Source organism: Cervus elaphus, chromosome 33 (genome assembly GCF_910594005.1).
Source record: "Cervus elaphus chromosome 33, mCerEla1.1, whole genome shotgun sequence".
Taxonomy (NCBI): domain Eukaryota; kingdom Metazoa; phylum Chordata; class Mammalia; order Artiodactyla; family Cervidae; genus Cervus; species Cervus elaphus.
The window spans coordinates 7,037,404-7,058,410 of NC_057847.1; the positions used below are offsets into that span (position 1 = coordinate 7,037,404).

The 21,007-nt window shown below is 53.1% G+C and overlaps 1 protein-coding gene and 2 pseudogenes across 1 annotated transcript in view; all 3 read left to right on the forward strand.

Annotated features, from left to right (window-relative positions):
* The window catches only part of LOC122688276 (liprin-alpha-1-like), a 61,602-nt gene that overhangs the window by 19,402 nt on the left and 21,193 nt on the right, over window positions 1-21,007 (forward strand). The window lies entirely within an intron of this gene.
* On the forward strand, window positions 1,908-2,026 carry LOC122688841 (annotated as a pseudogene).
* Window positions 8,273-8,391, forward strand: LOC122688853 (annotated as a pseudogene).

Consider the following 21,007-nt stretch of genomic DNA (forward strand, 5'->3'; position numbering starts at 1 on the left):
CTAGGTAGATATCAGTCCACCTCAAAGTGGGCAGTAATGTTGGAACACATCTAGGATTTCCTTTTTAAACACACGCTCCAAGGAAAACAGTACTGAATTTACCAGAGGAACGGTAAAAAGAGGACATCACTGGAAGGGAGTTTACACAGCCAGTCTGGCCCTGCGGTCTGACGCTGGGGTAGCATCTGTCTGCTCGCTTGGCCCCTGTGTCCCTCGGGGAGGACACGGGCTCGGGAGTGCAGAACAGTATCATCACTAGGACTGCCCGGAGCTGCTGCGAACATCCAGAAAGTTGCACTTGAAGAGTTCTTTAGAGGGCTTCCCTGGTCATCCAGTGGCTGCTCCCAATGCAGGGGCCTGGGTTCCATCTCTGGCCAGTGAACTAGATCCCATACACTGCAAGTAAGAGTTTGCCCGCCACAATTAAAGATCCCATGTGTGGCAACCAAGACCTAGTGCAGCTTACAACAAAGAAAAAGGCACCACACGTTCTTCAGAAAGTGCTATAAAAGGCTATGAATGATTGCTTCTACGAAGCAAATAGTAAGAAATACGTGTATTAGTTGCTCAGTTGTGTCCGAGTCTTTGTGACTCCATGGACTGTGTAGCCTTCCAAGTTCCCCTGTCCGTGGAATTCTCTAGGCAAGAATACTGGAAGAGGTCACCATTCCCTTCTCTAGGCGATCGTCTCAACCCAGCCGTGGAACCCAGGGCTCCTGCATTGCAGACAGATTCTTCACCACCTGAGCCACCAGGGAAGCCCAGGAAATATGTAGACCAGACTCCTATGAATAAAGACAGGTGCCATTAGAGAGAAAATAACCTACTAGGTTCATTTAGTTCTATTAGTGCGCTTCTCCTTGGGAGTGAAAAATAAGAGTACTTCTGGAGAACCTGACAAAGCTGTGATTTATCTTAATAAAAGACTTCTGATGGAGATCTTGAAACCTGTTTCCTGAAAGAAATGAGTTATAAATATATTTCTTAAGCCTGGTGGCAACGTTTCTAATGACAGAATTCATCTCCCATGCAGCTCAATGAATCCCTGTTTTGAAACAAGAGAATGAATGAAAGCGTTGAGTGCAGCAGCCATGAGGTTCCCTACCGTCACAGCTCACAGTAAGGCAAGAAGGATCAAAGTAACTGTTGTCTGTCTGTTTTAGCAGTTGGTGACAATCCAGTAGATCCTGTCTTCAATTCACGTAGAACTCTTTAAGGAAGAGTGTGAAGGCCCTCAGGAAGGTCCCGTGCTTGGCGGGCGGCGTGGGGACAAGGGGGGCCGCGGTGGGGCGAAGGGGTGGGGCTGAGGCGCTGGGGTGGACCGCGCAGGTGGCTCGCGGTGGGTTTGGGCCCTGGGCAGGTGCCGGGCAGGATGGGCACTCAGGGCCCCGGCTGCGCTACGCCTACGCCCGCGGGAGGCTCAGAGGACCGAGGGCCGCGGTCCGCGGCGGGCCCGAATCAGACACCTCCGGGGCCACGTGGCCCTGAGCCTGGAAGGCGAGTGGGGCGGGGGGTGGGGGTGGGCCCGGGCGCCGACAGGGGGCGGGCCTGGAGAGGCCCAGGGCGGGAGGGCGCCGAGACCTCCGCGCCCCTCACCCCAACCCCAGGCCCAGGCATGCACGGCCAGCCGGCCACTCGGGGTCCAGGAAGCCCTCCGGGGCCCCGGGCCGGGCCAGGCGGGTTCTGGCCGGGCTTGGCGGTGTGCGGAGGCCGGGCGGCGTCGGGCGGCCGCCGGGCTGCCGGCCCTGGCCGACCGGAGTCCGGTCGCAGGTCGTGCGGCTCAAGTGCAGCCCGCGGCCCTTGGAGAGGTGTGGCCGGCTGGCCTGACCGGCAGGCAAGTCAGACCGAAAGGGAGGCGCAACGCAGGGTTCTTAAGGTTCTTAAGGCGCCTGGCTGCAGCCACCTCCGTCTAGGGCCATACCACCCTGAACGCGCCAGATCTTGTCTGATCTGGGAAGCGAAGCAGGGTCTGGCCTGGTTAGTACTTGGGTGGGAGACCGCCTGGGAATACCGGGTGCTGTAGGCTTCCTGCCTCCCCTGTCCTTTAGCCCTGGCTCCCCCGGCGCGGTTGGCCGCCCCGAGCCCCACCTGCCCCTGGCCCCTCGCACCCGGCGCGCTCAGAGCCGTCGCCTGCCTTCCAGCCGGCCTGCCGGCGGCCCTCGAAGACAGCAGCGGCCCAACTCTTGGGTCCCCGCAGCCCCAGCCCCTCCCCCGGTGGGTGGCCGGGGCCCCGACTCCCGCCGCAGGCCTGGCTTGCCTCCGGATTTGGCTTCCAGGAAACCAGATGACAGTCGGGTCTCCATCTGGGGCTCCCTTGGCATGCCTCAGGCAATCCCGGGGGCTGCCCCAGCCCGAGCCCCAGCCCAGTACTCCCAGGTGACCGTTCGCGCGCGTGTGCACACACACACACACACACACACACACACACACACAGAGACAGAGACACACAAAGACACACACAGAAACACACAGACACACCCCGCCCCGGACAGGTAAAGAGCTGCAAAGCACAGGGAAGGGAGACTCAGAAAGAGGGGAGAGAGTCCTAGTCTGGCAGAGACAACCCTCACAACCCTCACGTTCGGTTTCAAAAGCCCCGTGGTCCAGTGAAGAACAGGGCGGATGCAGATAGAGTGGTGGCGGAGTCAGCCAATGCACAGACAGTGAGGGCGGAGCGCGCGCAGTGAGCCTCTGACGGCGGGCGGGCGGCGTGCGACGCAGTCGGGCCCCCTACGCGCTGCGCCCGGAGCGGCGGCGGTCGGTATCGGTGCTGGAGACGGCGGCGGCGACGGTTTCGTGGCGGCCGCGCGCTGCTCTCTGAGCGGCGGGTGGTGGTGCGGCCTAGCCCCTCACTCCTGACACTTCCCCTCCCCCAGCGCACCGCGGTAAGTCGGGGGCCGGGGTGGTGGAGGCCGGAGACCGGCGGGCTCCTCCTCCACTCTGGGAGGGCGGGTGGGCGGGTGCGCGGGGCGTCCCAGGCCCTCTCGGCGCCCCAGTCTCGCGCCCTAGCGCGCACCTTCTGCCCTGGGGGAGCGGGCCCCGAGGCCTGGCCCTTGAGGCTCTGAGGAGGGATTGCTCTCTGTGGGGTCTGGGCCCGGGGCTCTGGCGGTCAAAGCCTCCCTTGAGTGAGCGTTTCTCGAGCAGGTTGGAACTCCTTCATTTGCCCGGCAGTGATTAGGTGGGCAGGCCCTCTGCGGGAGCAGCGCCTTGAAACCCCGAGGGACGGTTTCCTCAGCACTTCGCTGATCACCGTGCGGGATTGGGCTTTCTTTGTTTTGGCTTCTCCAAGGAGAGATTTGCAACCCCAGGGGAGGGTGAGTGGGTCGGGAGTTTGTGAGCTTATGAAAACTGCATCTGAGAAAACTAAGGTCATTGAATGGAGTGAAACCTTACTTTTTGTTCTCCCACGTGTCCCGCGTAAAGCCAGGCGAGAAACGGTGTGGTTTCTGGATTACTTACTCTAGGCATAAGGACCTTGGAAATTAAGTCAATTAAGTGTATGAACAATGTTTCTTGAGAATTTGGCACATTCTCTGTGTTTAGAATTGAACCGAAGTATTGTTCATTTGTGTCTTTTACCCATGAGATACTCATACCACCCCTCCCCAAGATTTAACAATCAAGAATGTCTTCAACCATTGTCAAATGTTACTTGGGAGGCAAAACTGCCTCTCAGTGAGACTGCTGCTGTACAGAGAATATTCCCAATATTTCAATAAAAGCATCTTACCTTTTAAAAAAAAAAGAAGAAGAAGAAAGAGGGAGAGAGAGACAGCAAGAGGACCACACAGATTCCCCACCCCCAGCCCCACCCCCACGCCTCCACACCCTCCCCCGTCCATCGTGGGTATGCACCCGGCCCCCAGTCGGCCTGACCACAGCCTCGCCCACCGACACCCTCACACACACACTCTCACACACTCACCCTCTGGTCTGGGGGCGGGGGCTGGGTCTTGCCTTAGGGAGCCAAGCTGAAGGGGACCTTTGAGACTTCAGCTGCGAGGAAGTCTTGGGGACCCCACGGGGGACTGCCAGCCCCGGGGCACCGCGTCCAGCCTGGGCCGCCCCAAGGGAACGCCCCCTCCCTTGGGGAAGCGGCTTCTTCCGCAGGGCCTCTCTCTGGGGTGGTCACGGTTGTGCCAGTGTGTCTGTCTCGGATCGGATGCCATCCTCTCTCCCGTGTCTGTCTCCCGTTTGCCTTCTGTCAGTCGGTCTGTCTCCCTCTGTCTGTCTCCACCTGTGTGTGTGTGTGTGTGTGTCCGCGCGCGTGTCTGTCTTCATCTCCCTCTCGCCGTCTGGGAGCCTGTCTCTGAACCTTCATCTCCTTCTGCCTCTGAGTCTCCTGACCCCCGGCCTCTCACAGGCGCTGTGGGTCTGGCTCTGGCTGAGGAGCTTGCGCCGGCCGGCTGTCTCCCTTGGCCTGGGTGGGTGCGAGTGTGTGTGTGTGTGTCCGTGTCCGTGCCCCTGCCTGTCGCTCGTCCGCTCTCTCAGGAAGGTCCTGTGCTTGGCGGGCGGCGTGGGGACAAGGGGGGGCCGCGGTCGGGCGAAGGGGCGGGGCTGCCGCGCTCCAGTCGCCGGCGGCGGCCGGCCCGCCCGCAGGCCAGACACCTCTGGGGCCACTTGGGCCTGAGCAGCGATCCGGAGGGGTGGGTGGGGGACCCGGGCGGGGGGCGGGCCTGGAGAGGCCCAGGGTGGGTGGGCGCCCAGACCTCCGCGCCCCTCACGCCAACCCGCAGCCCAGGCCTGCACGCCTAACCGGCCGCTCGTGGTCCCGGCAACCCTCCGGGCCCCCGGGCCGGGCCAGGCTTGCTTGCCAGGGCGGCGGTGTGCGGGGACGGGGCGGCGTCGGCCGGGCTGCCGGGCCTGGCCGGCCCGAGTTCGGTCGCTGGTCGTGCGGCTCAAGTGCAGCGCGCGCCCCGTGGAAAGGTGCGGCCCGGGCCGGCTCGACCGGCACGTCAGAGCGAGAGGGAGGCGCAGCGCAGGGCTTTGAAGGCGCCTGGCGCCAGCCGCCTCCCTCTGATGAGATCATACCACCCTGAACGGGCCAGATGTCTTCTGATCTGGGAAACTAAGCAGGGTTAGTTAGTACTTGGATGGGAGACCCCCTAGTAGTTAGGAGCTCCAGGCTTTTGCACAAAGTAGACGACAAGCCAACGTATAGGTGATGAAACGTTTATCGTGAAAAATCCAATGAAACCTGAATTCGAAGATGGTTTATGGCATAGAAGCAAGTGTTTTCCATTAGGTTCCCCCCTCCCCCCGAATTAACTTGCATGATGGTTTCCCATTAGCATAATGCTTAGTTTTTATTCCTTCTTTCCTTGTCTGTATCCATCTTTTTGCATCATCATGTGGTGCCTTATTGGCATAATTTTCCGCCTTTTTTCTTTTTTGTAACTTTTCGAAAAAGGACTTCTTAGGCATTAACATACTGATATGTCCATAAGGGGGAAAGACTTCTTCCCTACAACTGCATTGAAAAAATTTGAACTTAAGAAAATCTGTTTTAATGTAGCAGAATTATTATTTTATCTTTCCAATCTAGCATTTGTGAAATCCTTAACTGCTGATAAGTGTTCAGGCTTCCCTGGTGGCTCAGCTGGTGAAGAATCCACCTGGCATGCAGGAGACCTGGGTTCGATCCCTGGGTTGCAGAGACCCCCTGGAGAAGGGAAAGGCTACCCACTCTAGTATTCGGGCCTGGAGAATTCCATGGACTGTATAGTCCCTGCGTTCGCAGAGTCAGACATGACTGAGCGACTTTCACGGGTCACCAACAACGGTTCAGCCTGAAATAAGAACTTTCAAAAATCTTTGAACACAGACGCTCTTAACTTATTTTCCCTCTGGGATCAATATCCTGCATTTACTTTCAGGTTACGTATACACAATAGGCACAGAACTCTCTTATTGTGTCTTTTATTTGCATATAAATTAACAGCCTAGCAAATTTAAAATAGAAACACTAAAGACAGTGTTGCGCAGAGCAATCTCTGTTAAATGCCCCATTATCTCACTGAAGTTCCTATACACATGCAGGGACTGAAGGAGGACAGGAAGATGGCAGAAGAGCAACCCGCGAGCCACTGCTGTGTCTGTGCACATCAACTACAGACTGCAAGGTAAGGACCGTATTTTACATAAATAGAAACACAGTTACAATTCAGATTTCCTTTTTAAGTTGCCTCCATAATTGGTTTGCAATAGCAACAGATTCTCCCCTTTCTTCATAGCCATACGCCAACACGTATCATTTTTAAAAATCTATTAATGTCAGACAAAACCATCACAATGCTTCAGGAGTGACTTCAAGAAAACTCCAATCAAGTCACAGTACTCAGGCAGGTGGGTTTAATAAACAAGTCCTAGGTAGATATCAGTCCACCTCAAAGTGGGCAGTAATGTTGGAACACATCTAGGATTTCCTTTTTAAACACACGCTCCAAGGAAAACAGTACTGAATTTACCAGAGGAACGGTAAAAAGAGGACATCACTGGAAGGGAGTTTACACAGCCAGTCTGGCCCTGCGGTCTGACGCTGGGGTAGCATCTGTCTGCTCGCTTGGCCCCTGTGTCCCTCGGGGAGGACACGGGCTCGGGAGTGCAGAACAGTATCATCACTAGGACTGCCCGGAGCTGCTGCGAACATCCAGAAAGTTGCACTTGAAGAGTTCTTTAGAGGGCTTCCCTGGTCATCCAGTGGCTGCTCCCAATGCAGGGGCCTGGGTTCCATCTCTGGCCAGTGAACTAGATCCCATACACTGCAAGTAAGAGTTTGCACGCCACAATTAAAGATCCCATGTGTGGCAACCAAGACCTAGTGCAGCTTACAACAAAGAAAAAGGCACCACACGTTCTTCAGAAAGTGCTATAAAAGGCTATGAATGATTGCTTCTACGAAGCAAATAGTAAGAAATACGTGTATTAGTTGCTCAGTTGTGTCCGAGTCTTTGTGACTCCATGGACTGTGTAGCCTTCCAAGTTCCCCTGTCCGTGGAATTCTCTAGGCAAGAATACTGGAAGAGGTCACCATTCCCTTCTCTAGGCGATCGTCTCAACCCAGCCGTGGAACCCAGGGCTCCTGCATTGCAGACAGATTCTTCACCACCTGAGCCACCAGGGAAGCCCAGGAAATATGTAGACCAGACTCCTATGAATAAAGACAGGTGCCATTAGAGAGAAAATAACCTACTAGGTTCATTTAGTTCTATTAGTGCGCTTCTCCTTGGGAGTGAAAAATAAGAGTACTTCTGGAGAACCTGACAAAGCTGTGATTTATCTTAATAAAAGACTTCTGATGGAGATCTTGAAACCTGTTTCCTGAAAGAAATGAGTTATAAATATATTTCTTAAGCCTGGTGGCAACGTTTCTAATGACAGAATTCATCTCCCATGCAGCTCAATGAATCCCTGTTTTGAAACAAGAGAATGAATGAAAGCGTTGAGTGCAGCAGCCATGAGGTTCCCTCCCGTCACAGCTCACAGTAAGGCAAGAAGGATCAAAGTAACTGTTGTCTGTCTGTTTTAGCAGTTGGTGACAATCCAGTAGATCCTGTCTTCAATTCACGTAGAACTCTTTAAGGAAGAGTCTGAAGGCCCTCAGGAAGGTCCCGTGCTTGGCGGGCGGCGTGGGGACAAGGGGGGCCGCGGTGGGGCGAAGGGGTGGGGCTGAGGCGCTGGGGTGGACCGCGCAGGTGGCTCGCGGTGGGTTTGGGCCCTGGGCAGGTGCCGGGCAGGATGGGCACTCAGGGCCCCGGCTGCGCTACGCCTACGCCCGCGGGAGGCTCAGAGGACCGAGGGCCGCGGTCCGCGGCGGGCCCGAATCAGACACCTCCGGGGCCACGTGGCCCTGAGCCTGGAAGGCGAGTGGGGCGGGGGGTGGGGGTGGGCGCGGGCGCCGACAGGGGGCGGGCCTGGAGAGGCCCAGGGCGGGAGGGCGCCGAGACCTCCGCGCCCCTCACCCCAACCCCAGGCCCAGGCATGCACGGCCAGCCGGCCACTCGGGGTCCAGGAAGCCCTCCGGGGCCCCGGGCCGGGCCAGGCGGGTTCTGGCCGGGCTTGGCGGTGTGCGGAGGCCGGGCGGCGTCGGACGGCCGCCGGGCTGCCGGCCCTGGCCGACCGGAGTCCGGTCGCAGGTCGTGCGGCTCAAGTGCAGCCCGCGGCCCTTGGAGAGGTGTGGCCGGCTGGCCTGACCGGCAGGCAAGTCAGACCGAAAGGGAGGCGCAACGCAGGGTTCTTAAGGTTCTTAAGGCGCCTGGCTGCAGCCACCTCCGTCTAGGGCCATACCACCCTGAACGCGCCAGATCTTGTCTGATCTGGGAAGCGAAGCAGGGTCTGGCCTGGTTAGTACTTGGGTGGGAGACCGCCTGGGAATACCGGGTGCTGTAGGCTTCCTGCCTCCCCTGTCCTTTAGCCCTGGCTCCCCCGGCGCGGTTGGCCGCCCCGAGCCCCACCTGCCCCTGGCCCCTCGCACCCGGCGCGCTCAGAGCCGTCGCCTGCCTTCCAGCCGGCCTGCCGGCGGCCCTCGAAGACAGCAGCGGCCCAACTCTTGGGTCCCCGCAGCCCCAGCCCCTCCCCTGGTGGGGGGCCGGGGCCCCGACTCCGGCCGCAGGCCTGGGTTGCCTCCGGATTTGGCTTCCAGGAAACCAGATGACAGTCGGGTCTCCATCTGGGGCTCCCTTGGCATGCCTCAGGCAATCCCGGGGGCTGCCCCAGCCCGAGCCCCAGCCCAGTACTCCCAGGTGACCGTTCGCGCGCGTGTGCACACACACACACACACACACACACACACACACACAGAGACAGAGACACACAAAGACACACACAGAAACACACAGACACACCCCGCCCCGGACAGGTAAAGAGCTGCAAAGCACAGGGAAGGGAGACTCAGAAAGAGGGGAGAGAGTCCTAGTCTGGCAGAGACAACCCTCACAACCCTCACGTTCGGTTTCAAAAGCCCCGTGGTCCAGTGAAGAACAGGGCGGATGCAGATAGAGTGGTGGCGGAGTCAGCCAATGCACAGACAGTGAGGGCGGAGCGCGCGCAGTGAGCCTCTGACGGCGGGCGGGCGGCGTGCGACGCAGTCGGGCCCCCTACGCGCTGCGCCCGGAGCGGCGGCGGTCGGTATCGGTGCTGGAGACGGCGGCGGCGACGGTTTCGTGGCGGCCGCGCGCTGCTCTCTGAGCGGCGGGTGGTGGTGCGGCCTAGCCCCTCACTCCTGACACTTCCCCTCCCCCAGCGCACCGCGGTAAGTCGGGGGCCGGGGTGGTGGAGGCCGGAGACCGGCGGGCTCCTCCTCCACTCTGGGAGGGCGGGTGGGCGGGTGCGCGGGGCGTCCCAGGCCCTCTCGGCGCCCCAGTCTCGCGCCCTAGCGCGCACCTTCTGCCCTGGGGGAGCGGGCCCCGAGGCCTGGCCCTTGAGGCTCTGAGGAGGGATTGCTCTCTGTGGGGTCTGGGCCCGGGGCTCTGGCGGTCAAAGCCTCCCTTGAGTGAGCGTTTCTCGAGCAGGTTGGACTCCTTCATTTGCCCGGCAGTGATTAGGTGGGCAGGCCCTCTGCGGGAGCAGCGCCTTGAAACCCCGAGGGACGGTTTCCTCAGCACTTCGCTGATCACCGTGCGGGATTGGGCTTTCTTTGTTTTGGCTTCTCCAAGGAGAGATTTGCAACCCCAGGGGAGGGTGAGTGGGTCGGGAGTTTGTGAGCTTATGAAAACTGCATCTGAGAAAACTAAGGTCATTGAATGGAGTGAAACCTTACTTTTTGTTCTCCCACGTGTCCCGCGTAAAGCCAGGCGAGAAACGGTGTGGTTTCTGGATTACTTACTCTAGGCATAAGGACCTTGGAAATTAAGTCAATTAAGTGTATGAACAATGTTTCTTGAGAATTTGGCACATTCTCTGTGTTTAGAATTGAACCGAAGTATTGTTCATTTGTGTCTTTTACCCATGAGATACTCATAACACCCCTCCCCAAGATTTAACAATCAAGAATGTCTTCAACCATTGTCAAATGTTACTTGGGAGGCAAAACTGCCTCTCAGTGAGACTGCTGCTGTACAGAGAATATTCCCAATATTTCAATAAAAGCATCTTACCTTTTAAAAAAAAAAGAAGAAGAAGAAAGAGGGAGAGAGAGACAGCAAGAGGACCACACAGATTCCCCACCCCCAGCCCCACCCCCACGCCTCCACACCCTCCCCCGTCCATCGTGGGTATGCACCCGGCCCCCAGTCGGCCTGACCACAGCCTCGCCCACCGACACACTCACACACACACTCTCACACACTCACCCTCTGGTCTGGGGGCGGGGGCTGGGTCTTGCCTTAGGGAGCCAAGCTGAAGGGGACCTTTGAGACTTCAGCTGCGAGGAAGTCTTGGGGACCCCACGGGGGACTGCCAGCCCCGGGGCACCGCGTCCAGCCTGGGCCGCCCCAAGGGAACGCCCCCTCCCTTGGGGAAGCGGCTTCTTCCGCAGGGCCTCTCTCTGGGGTGGTCACGGTTGTGCCAGTGTGTCTGTCTCGGATCGGATGCCATCCTCTCTCCCGTGTCTGTCTCCCGTTTGCCTTCTGTCAGTCGGTCTGTCTCCCTCTGTCTGTCTCCACCTGTGTGTGTGTGTGTGTGTGTCCGCGCGCGTGTCTGTCTTCATCTCCCTCTCGCCGTCTGGGAGTCTGTCTCTGAACCTTCATCTCTTTCTGCCTCTGAGTCTCCTGACCCCCGGCCTCTCACAGGCGCTGTGGGTCTGGCTCTGGCTGAGGAGCTTGCGCCGGCCGGCTGTCTCCCTTGGCCTGGGTGCGTGCGAGTGTCTGTGTGTGTGTCCGTGTCCGTGCCCCTGCCTGTCGCTCGTCCGCTCTCTCAGGAAGGTCCTGTGCTTGGCGGGCGGCGTGGGGACAAGGGGGGGCCGCGGTCGGGCGAAGGGGCGGGGCTGCCGCGCTCCAGTCGCCGGCGCCGGCGGCCGGCCCGCCCGCAAGCCAGACACCTCTGGGGCCACTTGGGCCTGAGCAGCGATCCGGAGGGGTGGGTGGGGGACCCGAGCTGGGGGCGGGCCTGGAGAGGCCCAGGGTGGGTGGGCGCCCAGACCTCCGCGCCCCTCACCCCAACCCCCAGCCCAGGCCTGCACGCCCGACTGGCCGGCCGCTCGTGGTCCCGGCAACCCTCCGGGCCCCCGGGCCGGGCCAGGCTTGCTTGCCAGGGCGGCGGTGTGCGGGGACGGGGCGGCGTCGGCCGGGCTGCCGGGCCTGGCCGGCCCGAGTTCGGTCGCTGGTCGTGCGGCTCAAGTGCAGCGCGCGCCCCGTGGAAAGGTGCGGCCCGGGCCGGCTCGACCGGCACGTCAGAGCGAGAGGGAGGCGCAGCGCAGGGCTTTGAAGGCGCCTGGCGCCAGCCGCCTCCCTCTGATGAGATCATACCACCCTGAACGGGCCAGATGTCTTCTGATCTGGGAAACTAAGCAGGGTTAGTTAGTACTTGGATGGGAGACCCCCTAGTAGTTAGGAGCTCCAGGCTTTTGCACAAAGTAGACGACAAGCCAACGTATAGGTGATGAAACGTTTATCGTGAAAAATCCAATGAAACCTGAATTCGAAGATGGTTTATGGCATAGAAGCAAGTGTTTTCCATTAGGTTCCCCCCTCCCCCCGAATTAACTTGCATGATGGTTTCCCATTAGCATAATGCTTAGTTTTTATTCCTTCTTTCCTTGTCTGTGTCCATCTTTTTGCATCATCATGTGGTGCCTTATTGGCATAATTTTCCGCCTTTTTTCTTTTTTGTAACTTTTCGAAAAAGGACTTCTTAGGCATTAACATACTGATATGTCCATAAGGGGGAAAGACTTCTTCCCTACAACTGCATTGAAAAAATTTGAACTTAGGAAAATCTGTTTTAATGTAGCAGAATTATTATTTTATCTTTCCAATCTAGCATTTGTGAAATCCTTAACTGCTGATAAGTGTTCAGGCTTCCCTGGTGGCTCAGCTGGTGAAGAATCCACCTGGCATGCAGGAGACCTGGGTTCCATCCCTGGGTTGCAGAGACCCCCTGGAGAAGGGAACGGCTACCCACTCTAGTATTCGGGCCTGGAGAATTCCATGGACTGTATAGTCCCTGCGTTCGCAGAGTCAGACATGACTGAGCGACTTTCACGGGTCACCAACAACGGTTCAGCCTGAAATAAGAACTTTCAAACATCTTTGAACGCAGACGCTCTTAACTTATTTTCCCTCTGGGATCAATATCCTGCATTTACTTTCAGGTTACGTATACACAATAGGCACAGAACTCTCTTATTGTGTCTTTTATTTGCATATAAATTAACAGCCTAGCAAATTTAAAATAGAAACACTAAAGACAGTGTTGCGCAGAGCAATCTCTGTTAAATGCCCCATTATCTCACTGAAGTTCCTATACACATGCAGGGACTGAAGGAGGACAGGAAGATGGCAGAAGAGCAACCCGCGAGCCACTGCTGTGTCTGTGCACATCAACTACAGACTGCAAGGTAAGGACCGTATTTTACATAAATAGAAACACAGTTACAATTCAGATTTCCTTTTTAAGTTGCCTCCATAATTGGTTTGCAATAGCAACAGATTCTCCCCTTTCTTCATAGCCATACGCCAACACGTATCATTTTTAAAAATCTATTAATGTCAGACAAAACCATCACAATGCTTCAGGAGTGACTTCAAGAAAACTCCAGTCAAGTCACAGTACTCAGGCAGGTGGGTTTAATAAACAAGTCCTAGGTAGATATCAATCCACCTCAAAGTGGGCAGTAATGTTGGAACACATCTAGGATTTCCTTTTTAAACACACGCTCCAAGGAAAGCAGTACTGAATTTACCAGAGGAACGGTAAAAAGAGGACATCACTGGAAGGGAGTTTACACAGCCAGTCTGGCCCTGCGGTCTGACGCTGGGGTAGCATCTGTCTGCTCGCTTGGCCCCTGTGTCCCTCGGGGAGGACACGGGCTCGGGAGTGCAGAACAGTATCATCACTAGGACTGCCCGGAGCTGCTGCGAACATCCAGAAAGTTGCACTTGAAGAGTTCTTTAGGGGGCTTCCCTGGTCATCCAGTGGCTGCTCCCAATGCAGGGGCCTGGGTTCCATCTCTGGCCAGTGAACTAGATCCCATACACTGCAAGTAAGAGTTTGCACGCCACAATTAAAGATCCCATGTGTGGCAACCAAGACCTAGTGCAGCTTACAACAAAGAAAAAGGCACCACACGTTCTTTAGAAAGTGCTATAAAAGGCTATCAACGATTGCTTCTATGAAGCAAATAGTAAAAAATACGTGTATTAGTTGCTCCGTTGTGTCCGAGTCTTTGTGACTCCATGGACTATGTAGCCTTCCAAGTTCCCCTGTCCGTGGAATTCTCTAGGCAAGAATACTGGAAGAGGTCGCCATTCCCTTCTCCAGGCGATCTTCTCAACCCAGCCGTGGAACCCAGGGCTCCTGCATTGCAGACAGATTCTTCACCACCTGAGCCACCAGGGAAGCCCAGGAAATACGTAGACCGGACTCCTATGAATAAAGACAGGTGCCATTAGAGAGAAAATAACCTACTAGGTTCATTTAGTTCTATTAGTGCGCTTCTCCTTGGGAGTGAAAAATAAGAGTACTTCTGGAGAAACTGACAAAGCTGTGATTTATCTTAATAAAAGACTTCTGATGGAGATCTTGAAACCTGTTTCCTGAAAGAAATGAGTTATAAATATATTTCTTAAGCCTGGTGGCAACGTTTCTAATGACAGAATTCATCTCCCATGCAGCTCAATGAATCCCTGTTTTGAAACAAGAGAATGAATGAAAGCGTTGAGTGCAGCAGCCATGAGGTTCCCTACCATCACAGCTCACAGTAAGGCAAGAAGGATCAAAGTAACTGTTGTCTGTCTGTTTTAGCAGTTGGTGACAATCCAGTAGATCCTGTCTTCAATTCATGTAGAACTCTTTAAGGAAGAGTGTGAAGGCCCTCAGGAAGGTCCCGTGCTTGGCGGGCGGCGTGGGGACAAGGGGGGCCGCGGTGGGGCGAAGGGGTGGGGCTGAGGCACTGGGGTGGACCGCGCAGGTGGCTCGCGGTGGGTTTGGGCCCTGGGCAGGTGCCGGGCAGGATGGGCACTCAGGGCCCCGGCTGCGCTACGCCTACGCCCGCGGGAGGCTCAGAGGACCGAGGGCCGCGGTCCGCGGCGGGCCCGAATCAGACACCTCCGGGGCCACGTGGCCCTGAGCCTGGAAGGCGAGTGGGGCGGGGGGTGGGGGTGGTCGCGGGCGCCGACAGGGGGCGGGCCTGGAGAGTGGCCAGCCGGCCACTCGGGGTTCAGGAAGCCCTCCGGGGCTCCGGGCCGTGCCACGTGGGTTCTGGCCGGGGTTGGCGGTGTGCGGAGGCCGGGTGGCGTCGGGCGGCCGCCAGGCTGCCGGCCCTGGCCGACCGGTGTCCGGTCGCAGGTCGTGCGGCTCAAGTGCAGCCCACGGCCCTTGGAGAGGTGTGGCCGGCTGGCCTGACCTGCAGGCAAGTCAGCCCGAAAGGGAGGCGCAACGCAGGGTTCTTAAGGTTCTTAAGGCGCCTGGCTGCGGCCACCTCCATCTTCAGCCCCCATCTCACTCCTACCCATAGACTCAGTGTCTGTGCCAGGAGCCTCTCTTACATTGAGGTGTCAGGGGCCATTGTGTAGTCCCAAAGCTATTCATATCTCTCTTCCGAATTCCACCATCACACATTCATTTCTTTGGTTAGGAAGTTTTTATGTCTCTTGAATCTTAAGTGCTGAGGCTTTTATATACCCCACCTGTCTTCCTATGTGCCTCACTTGGTTTTGTGGAAGCGTACTTGTTATGAACTGGCGAAGGAAATGGCAAAGGTATGAAGTGAATTCTGGATATGTTTCAAGAGTCTTGTCTTGAAAGTTCCCCAAGGAAATGGCAACCCACTCCAGTGTTCTTGCCTGGAGAATCCCAGGGATGGGGTCGCACAGAGTCGGACTCGAATGAAGTGACTTAGCATTAGCAGCAGCAGCATCTCTACTCAGAGTCAGCGTTTTTACCTTCTTGTACTTCTTCCCCTTGTTGGTTTTAGTATCAAGGTTATGCTAGTCTTATGAAACAAGGAGGAGAGTGTTCCTGGTTTACCCCAAGAGTTCCTGTGAGATTGCTGTTTACTTCCCTGGCTTTTTGGAAGAATTGATGGGCAAAACAACTAGGTTTCATTGTGGGGAGGCTGGATTCTTTCACTTAGCCATATGCATCGAAGATTTATCCCTGTCTTTCAAGGGTTGATATTTCATTCCTTTCCACTGTTGAGTGTTATTCCTTTGCATGTATACAGGAGGAAAATAAATTTCCTTCTCCCCTTCCAGGTTCTTGGTCTAGCCCTCCTTCTCCTTGATTGAACACATTTTACCTGGAGAAAAACAGAATTTCAATTAACATGTATACCTTTTGCATAGAGAGGAGATGTCAAGGAAAACTGAGTCACTCCCTGAAATGACCTAAGACTTCACCTTAAATGGCTCTTCAGCCCCAAACAGAAAAAAGACCTTGAGGGGAAGGCGGAAGCCATTTATGGCAGGTTACCATGCAAAGCACAGTAAATAAATAGATGATTGTTTGCAGACTGAAGTCCTGACTTCTTCACTGATAAGTGTTCCTTCCTTGAGATGTAATTATCCTTCTCCTAGGTTCAAAGAGGGACACCCTTACAAATGGCGATTTCCCTAATAAATGTAAATGTACCTCACAGAAGGGCGACCTCAGCCTTCCCTGGTGAGCCAGCTGCTAAGAATCTGCCTGCTAAAGCGGTGGACACACGTTCTGTCCCCGATCCAGGAGTCTCCCACATGCCTCAGGGCAGCTGAGCTCATGCACACCTGCTGAGCCAGTGCTCTAGAGCCGGGAGCCACAGCTCCTAAAGGCGGGCACCCCAAGTCCTGAGCCTGCACCCCTGGAGCCCGTGCTCTGCACCCCGAGGAGAACCCACGTCCACAACTAGAGAACGCCTGCCCAGAGCGACGGAGACACAGCGTGGCCTAAAGACATGAGCAAATCTTAAAAAAAAATAGGCGGCAACCTCTACTCAGTTTTTTTTTTTTTTTCAAATTAATCAAACTAAAATAAGTCAGACAGACCTAATTTGGGGTGGTGTGTTCTGGTCCCCTTGATATCTGTATACACCCATTGCTTGCACGTTCATCTACTGAAGGATATCCTGACGTCTTCACGTTTATAGCCACTGTGAATAGAACTGCCACGCGAAGTTGCATCCTCATTTGCATTTGGACTTAGAATCTCAGAGCAACTGCCTAATTACTGAAAGCTCGGTGGCTGGATCCCAAGGTGAGACCTGTGGAGCTTTGGGGAAAACTGCCAGACTGTCTCTCGTGGGGGCTGCACAGGCATCCCACCAGCAACCAGGAATGGTTCCTGTGGTTCCTCACCCTCCAGCAATGACTATTATCTTATCTTTGGAGTTTGGCAGTCCTAAGAGGTATGGTGTGAGATATCATGATTTTAATGTGTACTTCCCTGATTGTACATGACGGTGAGCCTATGTGCTATTTATTTTTAACAACTAAGGAAATTCTGATATGGGTGACAAAGTGAGTAAAGTTTGAAGTCATATGCCAAGTGAAACAAGCTAAAGAGAAATGGGCAAATAATCTATGGTTCCACTGTGAGATGCCAAGATAAGCCCACTGCAAACACAAAGCAGAATAAGGCTGCCAGGGGATAAGGGGAGTTGGACCTGTTGGACTTGGACAAGGGCCAGTGACTGTGTATGATGATGGTGCTGGTCAGTCAGTCAGCCAGTTCAGTCGCTCAGTCATGTCCGCCTCTTTGCGACCCCATGAATCGCAGCACGCCAGGCCTACCTGTGCATCAACAACTCCTGGAGTTTACCCAAACTCATGTCCGTTGAGTCGGTGATGCCATCTAAGTATCTCATCCTCTGTCGTCCCCTTCTCCTCGAGCCTTCAATCTTTCTCAACATCAGGGTCTTTTCAAATGAGTCAGCTCTTCGCATCAGGTGGCCAAAGTATTGGAGTTTCAGCTTCAGCATCAGTCCTTCCAATGAACACCCAGGACTGATTTCCTTTAGGATGGACTGCTTGGATCTCCTTGCAGTCCAAGGGACTCTCAAGAGTCTTCTCCAACACCACAGTTCAAAAGCATCAGTTTTCTGTGCTCAGCATGAGACACCGGACACAGCCAGAAGCAGCACCTCCTCACACAGATTTCCAGTCAGTGCCTGTCAACTTTCTACAGCCCCGGTTTCACTCCTTTGGGTCTGAGAGCTCAAGGCCTCATGAAATTGAGGTGTTCTTCTTCTCAGACAAAGGAACCTAGCACACAGCCCCCTGCCTCACTCTGCCAGCCAAGGCTAGCAGCTCCTCTTACTGAAGAGCCACGTGTCACATGTGTCCTATAGAAGTCCTCAAATTCACACCAACAATGCCAACGAGAAGATCTAGGGTGGGGGAGGGCTGAGCTTAATGAAATTATCACCAGAGGTGCCAGACCGCCACCTGCTAAGGTGTGTGGCATCAACTTCCCACTGGCCTGACATCTTGGAGGTCATGTCCTCAAACTGGTGACAAGACACCTAGGAGGGACACTGTGGCAACACGATCAGCAGGTAGTGAGACCTGCAGGGAAAAGTGGAAGTGGACAGAAGGTGGATCCTGCAGCAAGAGCAGATTCTCCAAGTTGCTGTGCTTGGCATGTGCTATGCTTAGTTGCTCAGTCCTGTCCTACTCTGAGAACTCAGTACCTTTACAGATAAGCAAAGGTGAAGACATTCAGCACCACCAAAGTAGCTTGACAACAAATCCGAAAGGACGTTCTCCAGGCAGGAAATAGAAGGGAGTGAATAGACATGAAAAAAAAAAACAAACCCCAGAATAATAAAGTAAATAATAATAGTATCATGCATATCAATAATTACCTTAAATATATAAGGATTAAATGGTCCAACTGAAACACAGACTGGCTCAATGGAAACAAAAACAGGCCACATAAAAATGCTGTCAATAATACATCCACCTCAGACCTAGGGACACACACAGACTAATACTGAGGGCCTGGAAAATGGTTTTCCATGCAAATGGCAATTAAAAGAAAGCTGGAGTAGCAATTCTCATATCAGATAAAATAGACATTTCAAGAAAGACTATTACAAGAGACAAGGAAGGACACTACACAATGATAGATCAATCCAGGAAGAAGATATTGCAATAATAATAGCCACGCATCCAACACAGGAGCCCCTAAATACATAAGACATACAGAAACAAACATGGAAGAGGGAATCGACAGTAAGAAAATAATACTAGGGGATATTAACACCTCACTTAGACCAATGGACAGATCACCCACAAAGAATATTAATACAGAAACATACACCTTAAATCACACTTTAGACTGCTGCTGCTAAGTCACTTCAGTCGTGTCCGACTCTGTGCGACCCCATAGACGGCAGCCCACTAGGCACCCCTGTTCCTGGGATTCTCCAGGAAAGAGTACTGGAGTGGGGTGCCATTGCCTTCTCCACACATTAGACCAGATGGACCTTATTGATATCTTTAGCATATTCCATCACCAAACAGCAGAATGCATTTTTTGTTTCCTTAATTGCACATGAACACTCTCTGGAACGGATCACACCTTGGGTCAGAAATCAAGCCTTGGCACAGTTAAGAAACTGAAATCATAGCAAGCATCTTTTCTGATCACACTGATACAGGATTAGGGATCATTGATAAGAACCATTTGTAAAAAACACAAACACATGGAGAACTCAAACAGGTCACTGAAGAAATCAAAGAGGAAATTTAAAAAATACTGAAAAACAAATGGCAATGAATAAATGACAACCCAAAACCGATGTGATGCAATAAAAGCAATGCTAAGAGGGAAGTTTATAGCAATACAAGAAGCCTACCTCAAGAAATGAAAAGAACATCAAATGACCTAATCTAACACCTAAAGAACCTAGAAAAAGAAGGAAAAGGGCCACAAAACCTCCAAAGTTAGCCAAAGGAAAGAAATCATAAAGATCAGAGCAGAAATTAATGGAAATGAAGGAAACACTAGCAAAGATCAATAAAACAATAAGATACATCTTGGAGAACATAAACAAAATTGACAAATCATGAGCCAGACTCATCAAGAAAAATAGGGCAAAGACTCAAATCAACTCGAAATGAAAAAGGAGATGTTACAACAGACAACACAGAAAGAGAACGGATCATGAGAGACAATCAGAAACAACTGCATGACAATAAAATGGATAACCTGGAACAAATGAACAAATTCTTAGAAAAGTACAATATTCTAAGACTGAAGCAGGAAGAAACAGAAAATATGAATCAATCAAGCACTAACACCAATCACAAGCTGTTAGAGCTGGTGAACACATCAATCACAAGCACTACTAACTGTGATCAAAAGTCTCCAACAAACAAACGGCAAGGACTTCACAGGCGAATGCTCTCAAATGGTAGAGATGCGATAATAACTATGCTGGTCAAACTCTTCCAGAAAAATGTGGAGGGAGGAGCATTCCCAACTCATTCTGTGAGGCCACCATCACCATGAACCAAAATGAAGCAGAAATGCCACGCAGAAAAGAAAATTACAGGCTAACATCACTGATGAACATCAACACAAAAATCCCGAGGAAAACGCTAGCAAAAACAAAACTAAACAAAAACACAGTAAAAGGGTCATACATCAAGTTCAAGGGGGGTTTATCCCCAGGATGCAAAGATTCTTCACTATGTGCAAATCAATCAATGTGATACACTATATAAACAAGCTGAAAGATAAAAACCATATGATAATCTCAATCGATGCAGAGAAAGGTTTTGACAAAATTAAACACCAGTTTATGATTTAAAGAACGCCCCATAACTGGGCATGGAAGAGACCTACCTCAACATAAGAAAGGTCATATAGGAAAATCTCTCAGCAAACATTAGTTTCAGTGGTGTCAACATGCAAGCTTTTCCTCTGAGATCAGGATCAAGACTATGGTGCCCATTCTCATTCCTATTATTCAATACAGTTTTGTAAGTCATAGACACAGCAATCAGAGAAGAAAACAAAAAAGAATGCATACTGGAAAAGAAGAAGTCCATCTCTCATGGATTGCAGAGGACCTGTTTCTATTCACAGAAGACCCTAAAGATAGAACCAGAAAATTACTAGAGCTGATCAGTGAATCTAGTAAAGCACAGGATACAAAAGTAATACACAGAAATCCTTTGCATACTTATCACACAACAAGAAAAATCAACAAGGGAAATTAAGGACACAGTGCCATTCCCCACTGAAACAAGAAACATAGCGTAGCTAGGAATGCTGCTGCTGCTAAGTCGCATCAGTTGTGTCCGACTCTGTGCGACCCCATAGGCGGGTGCCCACCAGGATCCCCCGTCCCTGGGATTCTCCAGGCAAGAACACTGGAGTGGGTTGCCATGTCCTTCTCCAAGGCATGAAAGTGAAACGTGAAAGTGAAGTCACTCAGTCATGTCTGACTCTTCGGGACCCCATGGTCTGTAGCCTACCAGGCTCCTCCATCCTTGGGATTTTCCAGGCAAGACTACTGGAGTGGGTTGCCAGTTTCTTCTCCAATAGCTAGGAATAAACCTACCTAAACAGACGAAACATGTGTATGCAGAAAGACAGGCTGTATGATGAAAGATACAAAGATGAAACAAACAGATAGAAAGATATGCCATGTTCTTGAATTGAACGAAATCAATGTTGTGAAAATCACTCTACTACCCAAGGCAATCTGCAGATTCAATTCACCCCTATCAAACAACCAAACACATTTTTTAAAGAACTAGGACTAATAATTTTACAATGTATATGGCAGAAGAAAAGACCCAGAAGGGCCAAAGCAACCTTGGAAAGAAATGTAGAACTGGAGGAATCAACCTTTCTGACTTCAGACTATACGACCAAGCTAGAGTCATCAAGACACTATGGTACAGGCACAAAAATAGCAACA